Source organism: Eleginops maclovinus, chromosome 23 (genome assembly GCF_036324505.1).
Source record: "Eleginops maclovinus isolate JMC-PN-2008 ecotype Puerto Natales chromosome 23, JC_Emac_rtc_rv5, whole genome shotgun sequence".
In the NCBI taxonomy this organism is placed as follows: Eukaryota; Metazoa; Chordata; class Actinopteri; order Perciformes; family Eleginopidae; genus Eleginops; species Eleginops maclovinus.
This window is the reverse complement of record NC_086371.1, coordinates 23,568,352-23,583,532: the sequence shown is the minus strand read 5'-3', so window position 1 is coordinate 23,583,532 and position 15,181 is coordinate 23,568,352. Positions and strand designations below refer to the sequence as shown.

Genomic DNA, 15,181 nt, shown 5'->3' with positions numbered 1-15,181 from the left:
TAGTAGTGTTAGTAGAAGTAGTAGTAGTATTAGTAATAGTGGTAGTGGTAGTGGTGGTAGTGGTAGTAGTAGTAGTAGTGGTAGTAGAAGTAGTAGTAGTATTAGTAGTAGTGGTAGTGGTAGTGGTAGTAGTGGTAGTGGTAGTAGTAGTAGTGTTAGTAGAAGTAGTAGTAGTATTAGTAATAGTGGTAGTGGTAGTGGTGGTAGTGGTAGTGGTAGTGGTAGTAGTAGTAGTAGTGTTAGTAGAAGTAGTAGTAGTATTAGTAGTAGTGGTAGTGGTAGTGGTAGTAGTGGTAGTGGTAGTAGTAGTAGTAGTGTTAGTAGAAGTAGTATTAGTAGTAGTGGTAGTGGTAGTGGTAGTGGTAGTAGTGGTAGTGGTAGTGGTAGTAGTAGTAGTGTTAGTAGAAGTAGTAGTAGTATTAGTAGTAGTGGTAGTGGTAGTGGTAGTGGTAGTAGTGGTAGTGGTAGTGGTAGTGGTAGTAGTAGCACTAGTTGTGAAAGTATGTTGGAGTGGTAGTTATGGTCTGGCTTTGCATGCATGCTCACATTCTATTAATATGTATTTATGTATGAAATGTGGAAATAACCTGGAGCAAGGAGCTGAGTGATTTCAAAGCAATCACATACTGTAATCATATCTGCTGTAAGATTTAATTATAGACATGTTTATCGCCAAATGGCTTTCCTCTATGTGGAGACAAATGCACTGACATGAACATGATAGCTTTTTCTTTACCATCCAACACCCAATATTTATATAATCAAATCTTGTTCAGTTCATTTGAGGTATTCATTTCTGTTTTACCCTTTGTGGAGTCGATTTGGACCACTTTGATTTCTATTTCATTTCATTCAGTTTGAGAGTGTCAGGAGACCACACAGACTTTAAGCTAACCCATGTTCTCAATTCTTTATTAACTTATGAATACATAACACAATGAGGGGGGGTCATCTGTGGGGGACTGCATGGGACACATTCATGCTCGAATATGTGACACTGGAAAAAAAATATATATATATATATCATGGTTGAAATGCAAAAAATGGTTGCTTCTTATCAGGGGCATTAGTTTCCCTCAAATGCTTTATTTCACAGACTTCTAGGGGCAGATTGAATCCCCCTAAGCACCTTCACATGCAGGTAACATTTACAACACATTGTGAATGCAACACTCCAATCCATGTATACAGTAATTACCACACAATTCAGAAATATGCTTGTAAAAACGCATCAAAACTAGGTTGTGGAAAAGTGGTTCACGTATATCGGCCTGAATTTCTTTTCCACTTAACTACTACTTCCATTCCTGTGTTTTATGATGGTTGAAAACAATCTTGTTAATTATTGCAGATCTCATCTAAAGGCACTGTACACATATAGCCATTGGACAGTGGGAGAAAGCAACATTGTTATTAATAATAAAATAAGGATTTATTGGTTAATATTGAAAAAGAAGAGTGGGGACACAACCTCACATACATAGTGTCAAGGTTTGGTAGAAAATGGAACCAAACACAGTGAAAGCAGAGGAGGCAAGGAAGGAGGTCTAACACAAAGCAAGCTTTATTAACTGAAAGCTATACATACAAAACATAAAGGCACTGCAAGGGCAGGCGAGGTGAAACAAAAGTAAAATAGCAAACAAACCGGGAAGACTTTGGAGTCACGGGAGGGCAGACAGGCAGAACGAACAGACTGGACTAGATACAGGAACGACAAGCATGGGAATGACAACGACACAACAAGGAACACAAAGGGAAGACACGACTAAATACAGAGAAGGGTGATCACAGGACACAGCTGGGGAGGGGAGGTGAAACACAGGGGCAACAGGTGAACACAATCAGACAATCAGACACAGAAGGGAAACTAAAGACAGGCAGTAAAACTAGACAAGACACAAGAGGGAATACATTTCAAAATAAACAGATCTTAACACACAGGTGCAGTGAGAGATGAGAGGTTTGAAGAGGTCATGAGCTCAAGAACCACTTGTACTAACAATATGTTTCGAGAATACAATTGTGCTCTGTCGGAAAACAGGAAAGACATATGGATGGAGATAATATACAACCTTATCTGTGGAGGAAATCCAGTAACTAAGAGCTACTTCAGCTTCAAGATATTACAGCAGTTTGTTGAAGAAGGAAATCAAATCATTTTTTGAATCGATCTTTAGGGTCCTGCTATTGGTCACGCTGCCTCAGTAACACACTGTTGTAGCTAAAAGGAGCATCATCAATTTAGAAACACATGTACATTTCCTACTATGACCAGTCTAGATATTTGGAGGACCCACTAAAACTGTGAAAATTGTTTGAACCAGCACATTCATACCCATGATGATGCTCTGCTCACATAGAAGGGACACATGAAAATATGCTGTGATAAAAAATAAGAAAGCTGTTAATAAATCATAAATCTGAAAAGCTCTCAAATCTCACTCAGTTTTGTAAAGCCTTGCTTTAAAACAAAATCATGTGTTAAGATGAACATACATGCTTTCAGTGTTATCTTACACTAGTCTGTTAAAAAAGGAACATTATCAAAGACGAGCAATCCAATCTAATAAATCAAACCTGAAAATGTCAATGCCTCTGTGCTTTATTCTATAATGTTGACCTTTTTGAGGACCATGCAGAATATAAATCAATCTCACTTTGCACTTCCTGTTTGCACTGTAGCCATACAGATGGCATCACTGGAGTGCACTTGAAAGTTCATTCTTGGTATAAAGAAATGATGTAGTAGAAAATGTAGTCCATAAATCTTGTGTTTTTGAGTTGAACTTGGCCAGTTCTAGTCACTTTTGATACCAATAAAATGTCTGAACCAATATCTTTGAGGAAAGAGGAGTTTTTCTAAGCAGATCCCTAGATTACGTACGTGTCAAAAGGTCGATTAAGTTGACCTATATGGTGAGATAAAAAGAGAGGGAACAACATTAAATACTGCCGAACACATTTGGATGCAATAGACAATTGTTTCATGTCCAAATAATGTACTTGTACTTAAATCTCATCCCTAATGACTGTGTATAATTAGGTACCCCATCTCCATGTGATCACACAGCGGTTCAGTTGTGTTTGCCAGGAAATGGACTGCTGAAGAAAGAGATGTGATTGCGGCCAGAACGAGGGAACCTCTAGGACATGGGCAGGAGAGTAAATGAAGCGGGGTGCTTTGTTCACTCTGACTGGCTGCTGAGATGCATCAGTGCATGATGGGAGCCAATTATGAGACTGTTAACTTTGTCAGCCAAACAATGACTCCTCCTTAATTGACAGGAGCCATTGTGGTTACATCTCTGCTTCTCTGTCCGTCTTTGTTTATGCCTCTCTATACCCCCCCCCCCCACACACACACACACACACACGCACACACACACTGCAGGGTGCCATGTTCCCAACTGTGTACGAAAGCCACTCTTTCAGTGTGTGTGTGTGTTTAGGTATAAATAGATCCTCTTACCAAGCTGAATTGATTAATTGCATGTTGAGGCCCAAAGAGTGGCATTTGGAGAGGCCACTGCTGCAAGAGAAAAGAGCCATTAGTATTTCACTTTCATGTTCGACACACACACACACACACACACACACACACACACACACACACACACACACACACACACACACACACACACACACACACACACACACACACACACACACACACACACACACACACACACACACACACATACACACAATGTAATGGAGATGCCTGCTAACTGCAGTGCTGAGAGGTTTGGAGAGAGGGAATAAAGGAGGCCACCTGCCTCAATTAGTTTGAGGATGGAGGGGTGGATAGAGGGGTGGATGGAGGAAGAGATGAAAAGAGAGAAAGAGTGGGTGGAGAGAGGCCGGGGGGAGACAGCTCCAGTGAGAGAGCTCCAGTGGAACACAGAGAAGGGGGGTTGGAGGTAAAGAGAGATGTTTGTGGGTGGGAGAGAGCGCACAGGCAGTTCCTGATTGGGGCTTTGGACGACCGATACCGATGCCTAAAGATTGGGAGTGAAGCTGTTGATTTGCAGCAGTCTGGTACTCAGAGGGAGAGGCCATTTTGTTTCCTCTCTGTTTCCCACTCTGGCAGAGAGCTGGCCTTTACGTGCATCTCAAATGATTCTATCACATGGCAGCTAAGCTAAAGACACTCAAGGATGCACTGAGATCAGATCTCTCAGACCAAAGCGGGAGGGGGTCTGATAACGTTCTTTTAGCAGCGTGAAAGCTAATGTGTCCTGCCACATTAGAGGACCACCTACTCGTATCCTCTGTGTAGTACTCTGTACTCTCTTTACTCTTTTTTACTTTCTCCACAATATCAACCTTGTATTTTGGATTTTAGTAATAAACTGTCTCTGCACAAATCCTCACACTTCTGCTCTTTTTCAGTGTTGGCAATTTTGAGGTTATAATAATCTAGCAAAACATATTACACACAGACCGCTGTCAAGCAGAAATAAGAATGGCCATCATTACGCAGAATAACACTGTGGGCTTTTGCTGTGTCTTGATGATTTTTTAGTACACCGCAACTTGTGCTGTGAATCCTAACCGTCTAGTATCACCAGCAGCTGTGCCCTTACAGGAAGAAACCATTGCTTCTGTTAGCTGGCTAGCTAGCTAGCAACACTTGTTTGAGTTACTAAATTGTTAGAGACTGCTCAATTAACCAAATCAAATGAACAATAGAATCTCTATACCATACACCAGTACAGTGGTCTGCTACCTAAACATGAAAAAAAAAATCCCTTTTTATATGTATAGAGCTGTGTTTACAGAGCAAACACAATCACAGATGGTTGTCTGACTTTCGTTACGTAGCCAAGATGGCGATCGTTGAGTGTCAAAAGTGTGCAGCATTCCAAACTAAATTTTATGATCAATATGAGTGTATCATCCAAGTTCCTATTGTGCCTTTTGACATACTACGCATCAGGAGGCACTCAAAATAGTAAATGTTTGTACAAATTACACAGCATGCTCTTTTTCTTCAGGCAGATTGAATGACTGTTGGTCGCTGTAGAAGCGATATGTAATACCTGTGTGAACTGTGCTGAGCTGTCACTAGTAATAGTATCAATAAAGACATATTAATGCCAGGTCAACCACTAACTTCACCTTGTTTAGCTGTCAGGGCTGGAAGAAGAAAAAGAAGATTTTTTATTTTTAAAAACAACTTTATTTGTCTTTTCCCACAACAAAAGTCAGAAAAAAACAATACATTCCATTAAAATCATCAGTTTTTCATGAATAAATAAATAAATAAATATGATTTAAACATTGTTCCCATAAAAGACCACACACACTATTACAAACTACATCTTTTAAAAATTCAGCACTAAAGAGTTGTTCTCCCCAAGTGAGCACAGAACCTGCCCAACAGCCCACACATCCAAAAACCCCTGCAGATTATTGGTCAGTTTGTAGTATGCATGCTCCACCCTCAGACGCGCTGCCACCAGCCCCCTCAGACAGAGCACTACATCTGTCCATCCCACTCCAGCAAGTTGATTTTTCCGACTTTTCCAGATCGCTAATTTAGCATTAGCGAACAAGAAATTTAACAAAGCTAGAGATTTACTCTTTTTCAGGGTGTATTTGGGGCCATGGACAAACAGTGGTATGGAGAAAACCTCCCCTAACCCCTCCACCTACTCCTGTACCATTTGTTTTACACCAGCCAATCGGGGACAGGACACTACCAAATGTTCCAATGTTTCTGCCATGAAACAGTACGGGCAGCCCCCCCTTGTGCCTGGGTCAAAATGTGCTCTATATTTATTTGTGGCAATTGCTCCATGTATAATTCTCCATTGGGTGTCAGCCATCCGTTTCTCGACTGGAGACTTATACAGGATACGCCAGCTGCCCTGAGGGGAAAACTCCAAGCCAAACACACCTGTCCACCTCGACTCCTTGACGCCTGCAAGTGAACTGAGGTTGAGCACCTTTACACAGCTAGAGTACAGCTGCTTCCCACTGCAGGAGCTGAAAGTTCCAAGTGTCAAAGTCTTCAGGGACAGCAGGAGACCTTCCTCTTCTCCCCATTCCCCCACCGCAGGACCCACACTCAAGGTGGGGAAGATGTATTAGTATCCCTTTCTCCACTGGTCAGCTAGATCTGTATTCCGAGCGAAAGTCCGGTGGGATGGCGACAGCGACTGCCACACCTTGTCCAAGTTTTGCAAAACTCGGATTGACCGAACACCTGTAACTTCAGCCAGTCTTTCTGTAGAGATCCCTGTCAAATGGCCCAGTTTTACCACTCCTGCTTTGATGAAACTGCTCCTTAGGGTGGCCGAAGAGAAGGGGGTTCCAGAAAGAAAACCACCATCAAACACTGGCTCCTCAAACAGCCACATCCCAGGACGGGCGTCATGTGGTCTTGAAAAACTCAGGATCTTCCAAGCACTGATGACTGAACTGTAAAAAGGTGCAAGTCCAGTTATCTTGTATGCAGGGGCCTTGAGCAGAAACAGGTGTTTATCAAAACCAAAACCCCCTGCCTTCCAAAGCAACAGTCGGGCCATAGCCAGCCAGCAGGGAGACGACCCATACAGCAGCCGCTGAGCTGCCTGTAGTCGAAAAGCAGCAGTCCTGGCCGTGATGTCCACAAGGCCCTGCCCCCACTCTGCCACAAGTAGGTACAGGACCGATGCTGGCACCCAGTGCTGTCCCGACCAGAAGAAATCCACAAGGAGCCGCTGCAGTTGTTTCATGAGATCCGGCGGTGGGGTTAGTACCTGGAGTCTGTGCCACAGAGATGAGGCGACCAGATTGTTGGCTATGAGAACTCTTCCCCTGTAGGACAGCTAGGGTAGCAGCCGTTTCCATTTGGATAATTTAGCTTGCACTTTTCCCAGCACTCCCTCCCAGTTCTGTGCCACACTGTCCCCAGTCCCCAACCAAACTCCCAGGACCTTTAAACCCTTGTTTCCCCACCTGAGGTTACCAGGAAGACTGGGCCTATTCTCTACACCCCACTGACCTACCAAACAAGCCTCGCTCTTCTCCCAGTTAACTTTGGCTGAAGCAGCCTTACCATACAGAACTAGACCGTCTTGTAGCACCTGGATGTCTTGCTGACCCTGGATAAAGACACTGACATCATCAGCATAAGCTGATACAACCACAGGGGGGCCCTGAGCTGACTCTGGCATACACAGGCCCCTCAGCCGGTTCCTAATCCTGTTCAAAAGGGGCTCGGTGGCAATACTATATAATAGGCCTGAGATAGGGCAGCCCTGCCTGATCCCCCTTTTAACTGGTACAGGTCTACTCAGCCCTCCCCCCACCTTCACAATACAACATGCATCACTGTACAGCAACTTCACCCAGGACAAAAAATTCTGAACGTCTGAACGGTACCGCAGGCCATTAGCGGAAAGCCGTGGATTAATACTTTTTGAAAGCATGACTGGGTTCGTATCTCACAGCGGCTACTTTCATAGCGTTAGATATGTGCTTTGTAGTGGTCACTATATACATTTTTTAGGCTAAAACACAAAGCAATATCCTTTCAGATGGCCATGCTTGTGGTTTGTCCGTAACACATGGCTTTTGCATTCGTTTTTGAGGCTTGTGTTGGCAGCGTCTGCCTGTGTCATATTATGAATATCACCAGTTAACATGGTGGGGTTTATTTCATCCATGTTAAACGGTGATTTGTAAACAGCTGACAAGAGTTGACAAGACTTATAAGGTTCAAGCAGGGGGTCTTTTGAGCTGGTCGGTGGCGTAATGAGCAACAATCATGGCTGAGATTTATATTTTCAGACGTACGGGTTCGAATCCCGTCGGTGGAGTTGGAATGTTGTATATATATATTTTCTTTTTGGCCAGCATATTCTGTGTTGTTGTCTGTAGGCGATCGCCACATGCACATTTACATGAAGTGATGCTTACGTTTTTTCGCCGAGTTTTTTTTATTTTATATTGTCTGGTCACACTTCAGACACACAAGTAAGCTGAAAATGACGAACCTGGCAACCACATATGAATCGGCTCGTACAGCGTCATATGACGCTCAAGGAGTGGAAAAAGTAAACAAACGCCACCAGCTGAACCGGAATCCAGTTAAACTGGAACACCGGCGGCGACGTGGAAGAAGTGCAGGTTGTTTTTAGCCGCGTAGCCCGGATGCTACAAGGACTTCCAACTCTGCGGCGATGGGTGGTTTCAGCTCCCCAGGTGCACTTCACGATGGCAGGGAAATGCTGAGTACAGGCTGTCCAGGAGGACATTTTTTCGGCCGCGGTAGCAGCGGCAATGACCATGGTCATTCATGTTGTGCAAGCAGCAACAGGTAGGCCACCGCTACTCGATAGCATCTACCTGAAAACTATCCAGAACGGTTCAATGGTCGGTGGCGCGGATAGTAAAAGGTTATTTAAAAAGTTTGCTTAAAAACTTGACGTTATTTTGGCTTGACTGGAGAAGCGGCGAACAGACAGCGCCAGTGTCCTCCCCAGCTCAACACATGACACAGGAGGCAACAGGCAGAGCACCCATGAATTATTCATGCCATAACTTATGGCCCATATCATTTCAGTTATCTAGAATGGATTTTCCATTTTAGGAACGTTTCCTGTTTTGCTGCTTCAGGGGATTTGCTGGTCGAAGTTCACCTGTGTGATCGGCAACTTGGAACAAAGTGATGTGCTCAATTGCTATATGCATGGAACGTTACTTGTAACTTCCGCAAAACTATAAGCCCTCTTCATGCGTTTTTTAAAGCAAAAAAACAAACATAAAACAAACAAACAGGAGGGGCCACCTCAAAGACACCTATCAGTATAGGACCTTACACTTAATTAAGACAGGGTGAACCGAATGAGAGAATAAAGTTTCAGATATATAACACCAGTGTATGTCAAAATGCCAAATACTTATTTTTCAAAACAAGTCACAACAGACACATGGGTCTATATGTGCGTGTGGGCGAGAGAGAGCGAGAGAGAGAGAGAGAGCGAGAGAGAGAGAGAGAGAGACTGACTGACTGACTGACTGACTGACTGACTGACTGACTGACTGACTGACTGACTGACTGACTGACTGACTGACTGACTGACTGACTGACTGTGAAAATGAAAAGTTACATCCATATCCATTTTTGCTCATGTTTTCCATTGCATACATGTCAAAGAAAGAAAGTCCTACTAGTTGCTTTAACTTCTCACTGGTTTTCACACATAGCTGAGGTGTAGGTGTCCGGAACGCCACCTTAAAAGTTAACAACACAATAAATACAACAACATTTTAGGAGTCTTACAAAATGCACTCACTCTAAATGTTTTTATAAACAACATGCAAATGAATATGAAACTAAATCTCCTTAAATGGACATCAATTACCTTGGTTGTCCAGCAGGACTTCTCTGGTAGAAGTTCATGATGGACTTCTGTTTTACTGACAGAAAAGAAAATAACAGCAGGTTATTCAGGTAGTTACAGAGATGATATTGAAATGTACTGTTAAATGATTACCTTCTCTAGTTGTCTGCCTTAAGCTCTCCTTCTTTCACTCCTCATGTGTCCCTCTTCTTCCGTGTTATGCCTCTCTCTCCCTGGAATGTTATGTCCATGTCTATCTCTCCTTTGTCACTTTCTTTCTCTTCATTTCTTTTGTCCCTGTATTCATCCTGCTTATGTCTTTATGTATTCATCCTGCTCTTCTTTATCATTGTTTCTTCATCTTCTTCTTAGTCCCTGTTTTCTCTTTCCCTTGAATGTCTTTGTATTTTATATTTGCCTTTTTTTTGTCTTCCTTTATCAATTCTGCTTTAGTCTTCATATTGTGGCACAGTTGATATCAGTCATACTAAAGCCTAACCCTGCGAGCTTTGGCCTCCGCAAACCTTCCTATCACTGACATATCCAGTGTTCTCTTCACTTCATGTTCAATGGCAATGGAGGCAAGGGGGTACAGCCTGTCCTGGGACATAGTGGACCTCAAATAGGGTTTCAGCCTCTTCAGTGCCAAGAAGCTTCTCTCACCTGAAGCTACAGTCACAGGGAGAGTGAGAAGAAGTCTGAGAGCTACGCTAAAATTGGGATACATATCCAGGACATTATAATCTAACATCTGACATGTTGTTGAGATATGTGGGGGAAAGGACCTAACAGCAGCTATTATTTCCATCTTCAGGTCCTGTGCATCGACATCCTCCATTGCCTTCTCCAGTTTGTAGCAGCATTCATCTAACTTGCCTCCCTGTTCTGTACTTTTCAATAAGTCAGTGGAGTAGAGAAATCCATATGTCAAAGAAGGCCTGCATGTGTGAAAATCTCCCCTTTATTGTTGACAAATCTCTGACATGCTTCTGGAGAATTGCCCAGCGGTGAGCGGAGCTACTGAACGCATTGTAAAGCCTCTGCAATAATCCAAAGTACTTTAAAGATTCCACAGAAGACTTAGCAGTATCACCGACCACCAGGTTTAATGTGTGACTGCCACACAGGACACACAACGCTTTGCTGTTCAGTTCTAGGAGTCTTGCCTGTTCTAGGAGTCTTCCCTGCCTTTTGCCTTGCATATTGCTGCCGTTGTCATAGGTTTCAAGGTTTCAAGGTTTCAAGGTTTTATTGGTCATATGCACAGCAGATACAACGTATATGTTGGCAATGAAAATCTTATGTCGCGTGCTCCTTCAACAACTCCACATACATGGTGCAAATAAGATAAATAAAATAGTGCAAAAAGAGAGAAGAATATTTACAATATCAACAATAAAGATTTGAGGATGTGAAATATATACATATGTGGAATACATTGAAAGTATTTAAACACTTTACACTGTTGAATGAGGAGGTATGGACAGATGCATATATTATGTATAACAGATGTATATGGCAGATATGTATAATATATAGATATGTGTACTATAAACAGATATGTATGGCAGATGTGTATACTCTATATATATATATATATATATATGTATGTGTGTACTATAAACAGATGTGAGTAGACACAGCTCAGGAGTTCAGCAGTCTTATAGCCTGTGGTATAAAACTGTCTCTGAGTCTGGTAGTCTTGGTCCGGATGCTGCGGTACCGTCTGCGAGACTGTAGCAGACAGAACAGATTGTTGCTGGGGTGATTGGGGTCCTTTAATATCCTACCGGCCTTCTTCCTACACCGCTGGGTGTAGAGGTCCTCCATGGATGGCAGCTCCGTCCTGGTGATGTGCTGAGCAGTTTTCACCACCCTCTGTAGAGTCTTGCGGTTGAGGGCGGTGCAACTGCCATACCAGGCGGTGATGCAGCCAGTCAGGATACTCTCGATGGTGCACCTGTAGAAGTTGCAGAGTATCCTGGAGTCCATGTTGAACTTCCGCAGCCTGCGGAGGAAGAAGAGCCGCTGTCGAGCCGTCTTGGATATGACCCTGGTGTGATGTGTCCATGTCAGGTCCTCACTGATGTTTACCCCAAGGAACCTGAAGCTGCTGACTCTCTCCACAGGAGTCCCGTCGATGGTGATGGGTGTGTGTGCCTCTCTCTGCCTCTTCCTGTAGTCCACAATCAGCTCCTTTATTTTGCTGACGTTGAGATGGAGGTTGTTGTCCTGGCACCAAGATGTCAGGGCTCTGACCTCCTCTCTGTACGCCGTCTCGTCGCCGTCTGTGATCAGGCCGATGACGGTCGTGTCGTCAGCAAACTTGATGATGGTGTTGGAGCTGTGTGTGGCCACGCAGTCGTGCGTGAACAGGGAGTAGAGGAGAGGGCTGAGCACACAACCCTGAGGGGCTCCGGTGTTGAGGGTCAAGGTGGAGGATGTGATGTTCCCCATCCGCACTGCCTGGGATCTGCCCGTTAGGAAGCTCATGATCCAGTCACAGAGGGCGCTGTTGAGCCCAAGGTCCCTGAGCTTAATGATGAGCTTGGAGGGCACAATGGTGTTGAATGCTGAACTGTAGTCAATGAACAGCATTCTCACATAAGTGTTCCTCTGGTCCATAGGTCTGGTCCATAGGACTGGCCACGACAGTCTTGAAGATTCTAGTTCAGGGTTTCCACGTAAAATAAATTGAGTAGGCCATTCGCTTATGTTTCTTCACTTTCTAAAATGTATAGAAATTGTTATGTTATATAATTTATTAAAATACACATCTTCCTATAAGTGTTACTCGGTGTGTGTGTTTTGAGGTTATAATTCATTAGTACTTAAAAATAGTATTGCATAACTGCTGTTTGTAATGACCACAATGAAATACACAATGTTTTTGGGAGCCATAAAGAAGAGCAGCTTGACAGTTAAACAAACGTAAGTTTATTTACTGAAAGTGTGAAACTGACAGGGAAAGGTACAGATCCCTCAGTGTGAAGTATATAGTTAATAACGGACATTTTCAAGCCAAAAGCATTGGTAGATAACAGTAAAAGTACAAGTAGTCAACTTTGTGTTTGATTGTTCTTATGACTCCCCCATCTCTGGGTATTCTTTGAATGAAGATGCCCTCTTCAGCGAAGACAACAAAATCGCACCACTTCAAACCAGTGACGAGTAGTTGGCCCTGTACCTGCCAGTAGTTTGTGTGACTGCTTGAGCTGTAACACTCCATCAGAGACCCTAAGGTAGGCACAGTCTACATAGCTTCTCACATTTGGGCACTTCACTTCCAGCAGTCCAAACACAAGTTAAGCTTTAGGGTCATACACCAACCCATCTGGTGATGAGCCAAGCCAAGGTGTATCGGGTTGGATGATAAAACCACAAGGGTAGGGATTTACCTCCTTAACACATCAGTATTCTTCTACTGCTTTGGACTCCATCTGAGGCTCCTCTTCATTTCTCCACTCTGATAGCCTGGCCGCAAAATTCTCAGTGCCAGGCTCTGTGCTGAGGACTGTCCTCTCACATGGCAAACCTCTCTAGAAATAAGCAATACATATGCAAACAACAATGACGAGAAAAACAAAATGTGCTGACTGTCACGTCACAAAGTTTACAGTTACCTGAATCTAGAGGAAGTCACAAGCGGCTTTCTTAGTAGATGCCATTCCTTCAGTGTGCTGTTTTCTCAATGTGGTGCGCCATGGCCTCTGATGTTGCTAGAGAATTCATATGCAGCTGTTGATGATAGGTTACACAAAATAGCACTCTGATGGACCCAGACAGTAGTCGTCAAGGGGTAAGGATGGTCGTGGTGGTGCAGTGGTATGTGGACAAGTTTTTTCCTACACATTACCTGATCCCTTCGGCCAATGTTCTCTCTTTGGGCCTAGCTGACAACACCACCATCTCATTCGTCGGACCACGCTTAAAGCCCTGGAAACGACTGTTGTATAATATCTTATTTACTTTGAATAACGTTTAGTTTAGTTTAGTTCATAAGATCACATATTGTCGTATGAAAGGATGCTGTATGTTCAGCCTTATTGAAAGTTAAACAAGGAACAAGACTTACATGACATAATGTGATAATTCTGGTAGTGTTGGAAACATCACCTGGGTTCTGGGTCTGTGCCACTGCTGCTCAGATCCTGTGCAGCTGTGAGTAGGGGGGACAGCCGTTGCTCCCTGCTGGCTGTAATGTGAGGTCTGGTAAAGCAATGCGGAAATATGATTGCATAGTGCAAGCCCTGCCACACACCAGCATTGATGGGTCCACAGCTCCACAGGTTTACAGTCTTTGAGAACAACCTGTAAAAAACAAACAACGACAAAGACGTAGCAACACACAACTTTATGTTAACGCATATCTATACATTTCAATGCTGCCAACGATAGTTATATTCTGTTTACCGATGTTACGCTATCGCTAGCGTAGTGCTAGCTAGCTAGCTGTCTCGTAGCCTATAGAAAGACAGAATTATACTTTTGCCAACTTACCTCCCTAGTCATGGATATAGCTGGATATGTACAGCCTAAACCCCTTTTCACGTTTTCTTAATGAAGCCTTTGAGGTTGCCTGAATTAGGCGGTGAACATCATTGATGTTTACATGAGGTAAATCCTGCAAGCCGCGAGTATAGAACGACATCTTTGACAGTTGACCGGAAATTCCCGAGCTGGCTTATCTAAAACGAGGAAGTAGCATATAGCGAATTGACTTCTGCCATTTTTTTTGTCGGATGGTTTATTTTACCAACTGATTAGATTACATCATTTTTTACCTCCTGACTAACTGACAGCTGGCACACTGTTACGGAAAATATGATGAGACACACCTGGAGGCTGATTGGAGACTGTCCCCACTACGAACAAGCATGAGCCAACCCATAGCCTATGCTCCATTAATCACAAGCTGCAGTCAGAGATCAGACATCTGAAAATTGTGCTCATTCTAAAAAAAAAAATGGTCCCAATAGTTGACTGTTAACAGAAAATGAAAAGCTCATTCATTTAATTGACAAAGCATTTTTAGAGGTTATTTATTCCGGTCATGTCTGTTTTACAGGAAAAAAAACTGCTGGTCTGACTTTAAAGAAACTTGGTGGAAGGGTGAAGCCATATATTATACTACACCTCCATCACTGAAACATTTAATCCTAGCTCTGTAACCAGGCTATATATAAAATATGTATGCCTTATTTCAAGCAAATGTGAACCCTAGAGGTGGCAGAACAGCAATATATATCTTCCTATAATGAGTTTATAATTCACAACTATCACAGCCCTTGACTCTTGACTGGAGTCTAGGTGAAAAGTGAGCAGGTGATTCAGGGTCTAGATTTTCTATATAGTGTGCTGATATTCCATACAATGTAATATTTCTGATACAAAACACCAATAATGTGGCTTTGTCAGGCTGCAAAACTGTGTAAAAAAAGATCTTTATTGTAGACCTCACAAAACTCAATTCCTCTTGTGTAACCACATTAATAAAACCTCTCAAGGTTCAGTGGCTCTTTCAGCGGGTTGAACTGCCACACGTATTCAATGGCAGATAAAACACAGGTACATTGGTGCTGAGAAGGGCAAATTCCATCTCTAACACAGGAAAATGAACACTTGGCATCAGGTTTTGCAGTCAGTTCCTCACAATCAGCGAGTGAGGGATTCTTTTAAGATACGTTTTTTTTCGGTAAATAAACATAAAGGAAGAAAGTCATGGTGGTGAGACCATTTATTTCACAAATATCACTTTCATATCAGAGGAATCCAATACTTCTAGAATGCATGTTTGATAATGGCTCTATAAATGGCAGTCAGAGCATTACGATGGATGCTTT

At 43.0% G+C, this 15,181-nt stretch overlaps 1 long non-coding RNA gene across 3 annotated transcripts; it reads right to left on the bottom strand.

Moving 5' to 3' along the window:
• Positions 1-12,338: 12,338 nt before the first annotated feature.
• Positions 12,339-14,001, bottom strand: LOC134860229 (uncharacterized). 3 transcript variants are annotated; one of them, XR_010165209.1, is made up of 5 exons: positions 13,839-14,001; positions 13,414-13,649; positions 13,195-13,284; positions 12,962-13,076; positions 12,339-12,877 (listed from the first exon to the last, which is right to left on the bottom strand). It is a non-coding gene; the product is annotated as an uncharacterized LOC134860229 (long non-coding RNA). The 3 variants fall into 3 exon arrangements; XR_010165210.1 differs by having other exon boundaries at positions 13,455-13,649; XR_010165211.1 differs by having other exon boundaries at positions 12,962-13,057; positions 13,455-13,649.
• Positions 14,002-15,181: the final 1,180 nt, after the last annotated feature.